The following is a 9647-nucleotide window of genomic DNA, read 5'->3' on the forward strand; positions in this document are numbered from 1 at the left end:
ACCATTGGACATCTTTACTCTGGGATTTCCCTGCTATGTGACATGAGCAAGTCAGTCAATACCCTGATCTCCACTCAATCCCTGCATCTGTAAAACAAGACTAATAATCATCCTTTCCTAACTAAACTGTATTGAAATGTTGAAGAAAGGAGAGGCACTAGATGAATGTAAAATATTACAACTAGTTTCTTTGATATTACCTATTCTACCATAGGGAAAGGTGACTATTACCACAGTTAGTGGATTTTTCTTGAACTTCTGGCTTAAAATTTAAGCAGAAAAATTCCTTTCAGAAAATCCTGATACTCACTGCAAAACACCCTCCCAGACTACTTATGCATTACAAAGAGCCCAGAAGCCCGGGGCTATGCTCCCAGTCTGTCATGTTATTACTGTGTGTAATATGGGCCCTTTCTGAGTCTCAGTGAGGGATTAAGAATTGAGTAATATGCATTTATTTCAGCTTGGGAGAAACTGAGGAGGAGGATGAGCTGGGTCATGTAGATGTGGTGATTCAAGGGGAGACTCTATCTACAACTTCCTGACGTTTCACAGGGCTCTGGGCTACAAACAAGATGGTGACAGCCATTACTTTGAAAGCTACGCCCCTTGTTAAACCTCCCAGCCCAGTCCCCTCTGTTCCTTGCTGTCTGCTCAGCAGGCTTTCGGTACAGAACTTCTCTCTGGTGTGCTTTGTAAATATGCTGGGCAAACACTTCTGTATTCCTAAGGAGATTTGGAGCAGGCCAGCACAAAGTCAGTGGGAGCTCATACTAGTTTGTTCATTAAGCCCCACTCTGCCCTGATGGTAATCATGGTGTCCTCTCCTTCTCTGTAGTTGATCTCCTATTGGGCAACTTTGTTATTTAGCCCTTTTGTTCCTCCTTACCTGAGGCTGCTACTGGCCTCAGGGCCTCAGTTACCTTCTCCTTATAGAGTGGCCAAGGTCTTCCAATCCACTCAGGTTCTTCCAAGTGGGACAGTTCCCCTGCTCCCCTGGCAGAGAAGCATGGACCTTTTATACTCCTTCTAAGACATAATAGCAGATTCAAATATTACCTCAGGGGCCAAGCAGATACTGTAGATGACGCAAGAGGACCAGATGAGAAAACAGTGGCAAAGCAGAGGGTAGTGCCAGATCCATGTTTTTGCTCCTTTTTTTTTTTTTCCACTCCAAAAATGCAGGCCTAGTGCTGCCCTCTGCTTTTTCAAGAGAAACCAAAAATCTGATTTTTTTTTTTCACATTAAATGTGTTCGTTTTGGCAACTAAATTTCTAAAAATGTTGTCATTGGCAATATTTTAGTTAATAACTTCCAAGAGTGCATGGGTGTTTGTTATACATTTTGCTCCATGACTTATATATACATTATCTGGAGAGATACCACATAATTTATTATCCAAACCTGGGCAGTTTAAGAGAAAAAAGGGTATGTGATTCAGATTTTTTCAGGTATAAACTAGGACTTTTCTTTTCAAATATTGCATTCTCTACCTCCCTGTTTTGAAGGAAGGTGAAAGAGCTATCTGTGGAAGGGTGTGGGAATGGGCCTTGATGGATGGGCAGGAAGATACTCAGGCTGGAATTAATGGGCACGTGAAGGACGAGACAAGAGACCTGATTACGTTGAGAAAGCTTTCCAATAGGAAAATGTTGAAGTATGTCTATTTGGTAGGGTAGAGCCAGATTAGGAAGTGTCCTGAAAGCCAATGCAGACGGTTCCAGACTTGATGTGTTACTGACGCATCAGCAAGAAGAGGGCAGTGAAATGTAGAAAGGATCAGAGGAACAGAACGGGCAATAAGGCTGGAAGAAACATTGTTGAAAACTAGAACGCAGAGCATAGCTTATTAATACATTCAGCAAACATTCACTGAACACCCACAGTGTGCTGAGCACTGTCCTGTGAGTTAGAAGGTTCAAAGATATGAGGGATATGATGCAATGAGGGAGTCAGAAATTTTGAAAGAGAACCATCAGGTTTCTGTCGGTAGCCAAGGTAACCGCTGAGTTGATACTGACAGGAAGAATGGAGGCAGCCAGATTAAGGAGGTGGGGGATGAGAAGGGCATCTCAGGCAGGGGAATAGTAGTGAGATGTCAGGCTAGAGAGCAAAACGGGTCACGCAGATAGTGTGGGCCTTGAAGCGGGACTGAAGACAAGGCCTCCAGTGGTGAGACAGAAGGAAGAGATTCAGGAGAAAGCAGAAGAGCTCTGGAAAGAACCAGCAGGTCAGGGGATGAGATGAGCAAGTGTAGTGTCCCAGAAGCAAAGGGTGGAAGTAGGATTTCAACAGCAACCTTTCACAGAGAGGGTGGGGAGGACAGACCCAGAAGAAGGAGGGCTTGGCTGGAAGAAGGCAGTGGTGGGCTCCTCCTTCCATCCCCAACTAGGTTAAGACGAACCTAATTCATAGCTACCAACTCTGCACATGTGCCTTTCCTGCGTTTCAAACAGAAAGGGAAGTCTCGGCTGCCCAGCAACTGGTTTTTCACTTTCCTTCTTGTTTGCAGCGTGTGTGCCCAGCAGAGGGGGAGGAGTGGGACCTGTAATCGGTAGTGATTCAGCCCAGCAGCACACCCTGTGACCACATCCCCATTCTGTGTGTGAGTGTGTGAGTGTGAGTGTGTGTGTGTGAGAGAACATGAGAGTTTGTGTTCCTCCGCGCATTAGACAAGAGAAGAACAAGGTATTACTCCAGCACAGTGTTAAATTCTCTGAATTATTCTGAGTTGTAAAACGAGGAGTGAACAGTGGAGCTTCCTCAAAACAGAGATTCTGGGCGCTCTCTGTAATTAACAGCTAGCCTTGTGGGTTTTGTGTATGGATCTGTTTTGGTTCTGTGTTATGCAATTATTTTTATATTGGGATCAGATCTGAGTCATTCAGAGCCTGTGTCTTCTGGACGCTGATATGACAGCAGGTGTTGTCAGTGCAGCTCTTTCTTCTCAGAGCGTGCAACTCTTGATCTTGGGGTGGTGAGTTCAAACCCTACATTGGGTGTGGAGCCTACTTAAAAAAAATTAATAATGATATCTATTCAAAATGTATAGCTCGCTATTTACCAGTGTAATAGAAATAAACATGTGTTGTTTTGATTTAACTTGGCCCTCAAAACACTGCACTAATGGTTGGGAGTTTTGTGTTTATTCTTTTTCTATTACAGGTGCTGGTCTCAGTGTCAGTGATAATGAATCGGGTCAAGGGAGCCAGGAGGGAGGCACCTTGACTGACTCCCAGATCGTAGAACTCAGGAGGATACCCATTGCTGACACCCACCTCTAGCGCCTTAGTGACCATTAGAATGATACTTTCATATTTGTATTGGTTTTGAGCTAAAACTCTAATTTTTTACATACAGCTCTATAATAGGAACCTATGAATTGTACTGGATGATTAACCCAGAAGTGATTGTTGTGTTGGGAATATGAGTTACTTATCTTTGTGCAACCTGAAAATTCATTGCTATGATGAAGACTGGATCAATTTCTATCCCTTATACCATATATTCCAAGAATACTAGTTGTTTTTTTAACCATCCTGCATGGCTAACATTGTTTAATAAAAGTAATAACGATCAATAAAAACAATAGAATCCATATGACATCACCCAGGCTCGTTATTTATGAGGAAATGTTGTGTATGAGCAAAGAAACACGCTTACCTAGTGTGGTCAAGCACCTTTTTTCTTCCAGTATTGATACAGGTCATCCAGACTTAAGACTTTACAGCTTTTAGAAGACTTTCATTCCTAAAAACCATAAAATGTTATCGTCTGTTAAAGATTCTACACTACGTGTTAACGGGGAAACTGCAGTTTGCATCATCTTTCATCAAAAGTATGTATTTCTGCTCATTATAAAATTAGGGATCTGAACATTTTCCAAAATAAATGTTCTGTTCCCAGTTAAAAATAACTACTACATCAAGCATTTTAGCACAGCTAAGAAGAGGAGCATTTAAACAGTGCAGTTTGTTTAGGAGAAATATTTCTGGGTTTTGATTTTTCAGTCTTTCTTTGTCTTGGAATGAGAAATCAGAAAGTCTGTCCCAGAACAAACACTATTGTGTTTGTGATGATTTCATTGACTGTGGTTCCAGAAGAATCATTAGGAACAGAACACATTTGTCCTAAGGAAGCCTTTGTGACCTTTTGTTTCTGAATTTTTTAGTATTTTTGAGAAAATCAGTATCACCTCAACAAAAAAATTAAAATTAAAAATAATTAAGAGAAAACTTTGTTCCTTTAGAGCCATAATTAAAACACCTAAGTGTCCTTTAATTACTTAAGCATGGATTTACTTTTTATAAAACCTGAGTGGCATTATTTATCTTGATGAGATTGTGAAATGACTCTTCTCTTTCTGTTAGTCCTCCCCCACTCCTACTTCCTCCCTCTTACATTGAGTGTTCATGGGTGGATTGTCACTGTAGGTAGGAAACAAAAAGCTGCCCAACAAAATCAAACAGCATAATAAACAAAGCTCCGTCCTTGGTGGAGTCATAATCCTTTTTGGAAACTTTAGGTGGTAACAGGATTGTATTTACGTTATGTGACAAATAAGTTGGTTGTCTCTTTCAGCCCCAGCACTGCTCTGTATACAGTCTGTTTCATGATAGGGTGGAGGCAATTGATGAAATTGGTTATAATATGTAAAATCTAAGATGAAAATTTTAGACTTGGTAACATTGAAATTGTTAATAGATTTTAATGAATTGGGGGCTTATGTAATGATGATAGAAATGTGAGATTTCATTGCGTGGAATCTGTAAGTCATAGTCACTGTAACATTTTCCCCAGAAAACTAGATTCTTATTTGTCACTTAAGGTATTTTCTTAAGGAATTTACTTAGGGTAAAATCAGTCTCGTTACCACCATTTTTTAAAATAATTTTTTTACGTTTATTTATGTTGAGAGAGACAGAGCAGGAGCAAGAGAAGGGCAGAGCGAGAGGAGAGAGAATCCCAAGCAGGCTCTGCAGGGTCAGTGCAGAGCCCAACGTGAGGCCTGAACTCATGAAACCGTGAGATCATGACCTGAGGTGAAATCAAGAGTCAGATGCTTAACAGACTGAGCCAACCCAGGCGCTCCAACCACCACCTTTAAAGTTCATGAAAAGCCTATCACTTTACCAATGAGGAATTCTCTAACAAAGGCAATTGCCAGTAGCTACTCACTTTCATTTCAGCATATCGTCAGAATTTGGGGAAAGTCTGGCCTAAAACATGACAAATGGGATACGTTTTTTACTTCAGTTTCTTGGATTTGTATGGCTGTCCAAAGAACCGTTTTAATAAGGAATCAAAAGGACTACCTGCTGCTGTTCAGCAGGATTCTTTTAAATATTGGAAGGAAAGAAACAAAATTTCCAGAAGCCACAGTGCTAAAATAAATAAACTTTATGTTCTAACAGCAGCAATATTTTGCCATCCTGTTTCCTCTCACTGTAGATTAAAATGGGACATTTGCCCAGGAAGTATAATACTGTGTAGGAAGAAACAAATCAAATCAAATTCCTAAAAATGAAAACTAAAGAAAGGGTTGGGACTACTGTGTTGCAATTGCTTTTTTTCAGGGGGTTTGAACTTCTTTCTTCATGACACTTTTTAAAATTAATTAATTAATTTTTGAAAGAGAGGTGGGGGGAGGAGCAGAGAGAGAGGATCTGAAGCTGGTTCTGTACTGACAGTGAGAGGCCACTGCAGGGCTCGAACTCACGAAGAGTAAGATCATGACCTGAGCCAGGTAGGATGCCTTAACTGACTGAGCCCACGAGGCGCTCCTCTTCGTGACAGTAAAAAAAAAATTTTTTTTAATGTTTATATATTTTTGAGAGACAGAGTGTGAGTTGGGGAGGGGCAGAGAGAGAGGGAGACACAGAATCAAAGCAGACTCCAGGTTCCCAGTGGTCAGCACAGAGCCCCATGCGGGGCTCGAACTCACAAACCTCCAGGTCATGACCTGAGCTGAAGTCAATCGCTTAACCAACTAAACCACCCAGGCACTCCTTTCTGACATTTTTAAAGGAGCTTGATTAAGATGTAATTCACATCCCATACAATGCACCCATTTAAAGTGTGCAATTCAGTAGTATTTGGTATATTGGATTATTGGGGTTTCTTTATTGTAAAATATATGTAATGCAAAATTTGTCATTTTAACCATTTTTATTGTAATTTTTAAATTCAGTGGCATTAATTACCTTTACAATGCTATTCACCCCTCCCCTCTATTTCCAAAACTGTTTCACCACCCTAAACAGAAACTCTGTTTTTCTCATCTCCATGACATTTTCTGTCCTCTGTCAATAGACACCTAACATTTCCTTGGGAAATGTCTCTGCTGTATTTTTGTGATCTTAAATTTGTTCTTCTTTTTGCCTCAGGTTTTCTTCAATTTTTATTTTCTAGAACATTAAAAAAAAAAAGATTTTCTCATTCTGGATGCAAGCGCAGACAGGCATGCTACTGAGGTATGGAGTAGCGTTGTTGCTGTTGGAATTCCTACCAAGATAGGAATGCAGGCAAATGAAAATCTTAGTGAGTAAAACAGAAAGAATTTCACTCTGGAACTTTAGCTTTAAGTTGTTTTTCAGTTTCTTGAGGTGTCTTAGGATTGTTGTGTTTTCTTTAAGTTTTTTTTTTTTTTTTTTTTTTTTTTTTTTTTTTTTTTTTTAAGTAATCTCTACACCCAAAGTGGGGCTCAAACTCACAACACTGAGATCAGGAGTTGCATGCTCCACCAACTGAGCCAGCCAGGTGTCCTGAGAAATCTTAGGGTTTAATCAATATTTCCATGTCTCCCAAATCTGATCAAAGAAGTTTAAACACATAATTTGGGATATGAATGGAAAAAGACAATGCTTATTTAGGGAAATAGCTCCCAAGCAATTTCACCTTGTGCTTACCAGCACTTAAGATGCTCTTTGAGTTTAGCTGTAAGGCCTCTGGATAGATTTGTTTGAGGGTAGGTCTCAATCAGATAAGTTAAGTGGTGTTGACCTTCTCAGAGCACCTGGATGCCAGAGTGGATTTCATCTAGACAGCCTGATCTTGGTAGGAACAGAGAAATCAACAAGGCCATTCCTATGTTTCATATGTTCTTTTAGTGACTAATGGCATGGACCTAGTCTCCCCAGTGCTTCTCTCTCAGGTATAAGTGAAAGAACCACACTGTCCAAGTGGCATTTATAGAATGAACCAAGTGACTGAATCTAGGAACTCTTCCATTGTCTTGAATCTTCTTCTAGTCTTTTCAGCTAATAAAATAAGTAAGACAGATGAATGATATTCTTACTGATAAAATGTTGGTACATTGATGTTATTCTTAATACATTTCACCTACCCAAATTTTTTATTAAGTTTATTTATTTAAGCAATCTGTACACCCAATATAAGGCTCAAACTCATGACCCTAAGATCAAGAGTTGCATGCTCTTCTGGGGGTGCCTGGGTGGCTCAGTTGGTTAGGCGATCGACTTCAGCTCAAGTCATGATCTTGTGGTTTGTGGGTTCGAGCCCCACGTCGGGATCTGCGCTGACAGCTCAGAGCCTGGAGGCTGCCTCGGATTCTGTGTCTCCCTCTGTTTCTGCTCCTCCCTTGCTCATGCTCTGTCTCTCTTTCCTTCAAAAATAAATAAATATTAAAAAAATGAAAAAAAAAAAAAAAAGAGTTGCATGCTCTTCTGACTGAGCCAGCCAGGTACCCCTCACCTACCCAAATTTTTATCTCATAAAAACAATTTCAACACTATAATAGAAAACCAAACTCACCTTTACAAAAATCTAAGAAATCCCAGATGCTTTATTAAACTGTTACACATGCTAGGTGGCATATACAATGAATATTCCTGAGGGAAAAAAATAAACACTATTTTTACTGCTGTCTGTAACTATTCAAATCACTTTGACAAGTTTGGCAACCCCCTTAATTAGGAATTTACTACACTGGAGATAAAAGAGTTTAACAAGGAATATATTTAAAGCCACCAAGATACTCACTAATGCTTCAGTATCATTGATTTATGGCCAGTAAACATCATTTTCTTAAGTAGATTACATGATTGCCGGAGAAGAAGCAAATGGAGAATAACCCTGTTTCCCATCATCTCTGACAATGGGATGCAGTTATCAGATACTGTTGCCATGGTTCTTGGGAGTCCTATAGAGTGCTTTGGTTCAGTTCCCAGCCTGGGGACTCAACAACTGGGTCTAACAGCTCTGACTGCCCTATGAGCACCAAATTTAGAGCTGAAGTCACTAAAAATGACTCAGCTCAAGGAAGTTGTTAGCACTTCTAGGACTGAAATAGTATCTTAGTCCTGTGAGAAAACATAGGTAATCACTGTTTTCTAATAGATGAAATAATTCCAACTTAAATGGGGTAAAGCATACTTTTTGCCTGTGATTAACCTATAGGAGTTTATGAGCAACAGCACAAATTTGACTTTTTTAAAAATATAGGAATGAGGGACGCCTGGGTGATTCCATCAGTTAAGCATCTGACCCTTGATTTCGGCTCAGGTCATAATCTCACAGTTTGTGAGGGTGAGCCCCACACCAGGCTCCATGCTGACTGTGGAGCCTACTTGGGAATTCTCTCTCTCCTTCTGTCTCTGCCCCTTCCCCCCCCCCCAAATAAATAAAATTTAAATAATATATATAGGAATGAAATGACAACATTTGTTTCATGATACTAATGAAGAAAAGAAGCCACAAATCATTTCAACATCACTTATTTTGGATTTGATTATGAGTATGATTATCGTTATTTTATTATTTTATTTTTTTATTTTTATTTTTTTGATTATAGTTATTTTAAAGGTAAAGGTATATATGTGTATATGTGTGTGAGAGAGAGAAAGAGACTGAAAGAAAGAATTCTGGAAAATCAGAGCAAGAAAAGCAAGAAAATCACGATAATACATTACAGTTCGCAAGGCATGATTTTAAAAGATTTTGAAAAGCTAATTAATGAAGTGTATGAAACTGTCCATCATCCTGCCCCATAGTATATATCTTTACTCTCTGTATATCCATCAAAATCATTTTGAAGCCTTTTGCCACATTACAAGAGGGAAGTAGTAATCATTTAATAAAATACTAGATGGAGTAGAGGACACTAATAAAACAAATTAGAAAGGTGCTCAAGAACTATCAGGGGCATTATGGTAACTTTCTGGAACATTCCATCAAATAATGCATAGATATTATGTAGTAAATGGCTTGTTTCTTTTTTTTTTTTTAATGTTTATGTATATTTGAGAGATCACGTGAGCAAGTGGGGGAGGGGCAGAGAGAAAGAGGGATACAGGATCCAATGCGGGGCTCAAACTCACAAGCCATGAGACCATGACTTGAGCCAAAGTCAGACGCTTAACTGATTGAGCCACCCAGGTGCCCCAGCTTGTTTCTTCTTTTAAAAGATGATCTTTGGGGTGCCTGGGTGGCTCAGTCAGTTGAGCGTCCGACTTCGGCTCAGGTCATGATCTCACAGTTTGTGAGTTCAAGCCCTGTGTCGGGCTCTGTGCTGACAGCTTGGAGCCCGGAGCCTGCTTCAGATTCTGTGTCTCCCTCTCTCTCTGCCCCATCCCCACTCATGCTCAGTCTCTCTCTGTCTTAAAAATAAATAAATTTTTTTTAAAAA

The 9647-nt window shown here is 39.8% G+C and overlaps 1 long non-coding RNA gene across 1 annotated transcript; it reads left to right on the forward strand.

The window, feature by feature from the left end:
• Window positions 1-1826: 1826 nt before the first annotated feature.
• On the forward strand, window positions 1827-8231 carry LOC125934295 (uncharacterized). Its single transcript, XR_007461307.1, has 2 exons — window positions 1827-2978; window positions 3167-8231. It is a non-coding gene; the product is annotated as an uncharacterized LOC125934295 (long non-coding RNA).
• The last annotated feature ends 1416 nt before the right edge of the window (window positions 8232-9647 follow it).

Source organism: Panthera uncia, assembly GCF_023721935.1.
Source record: "Panthera uncia isolate 11264 chromosome A1 unlocalized genomic scaffold, Puncia_PCG_1.0 HiC_scaffold_17, whole genome shotgun sequence".
Taxonomy (NCBI): Eukaryota; Metazoa; Chordata; class Mammalia; order Carnivora; family Felidae; genus Panthera; species Panthera uncia.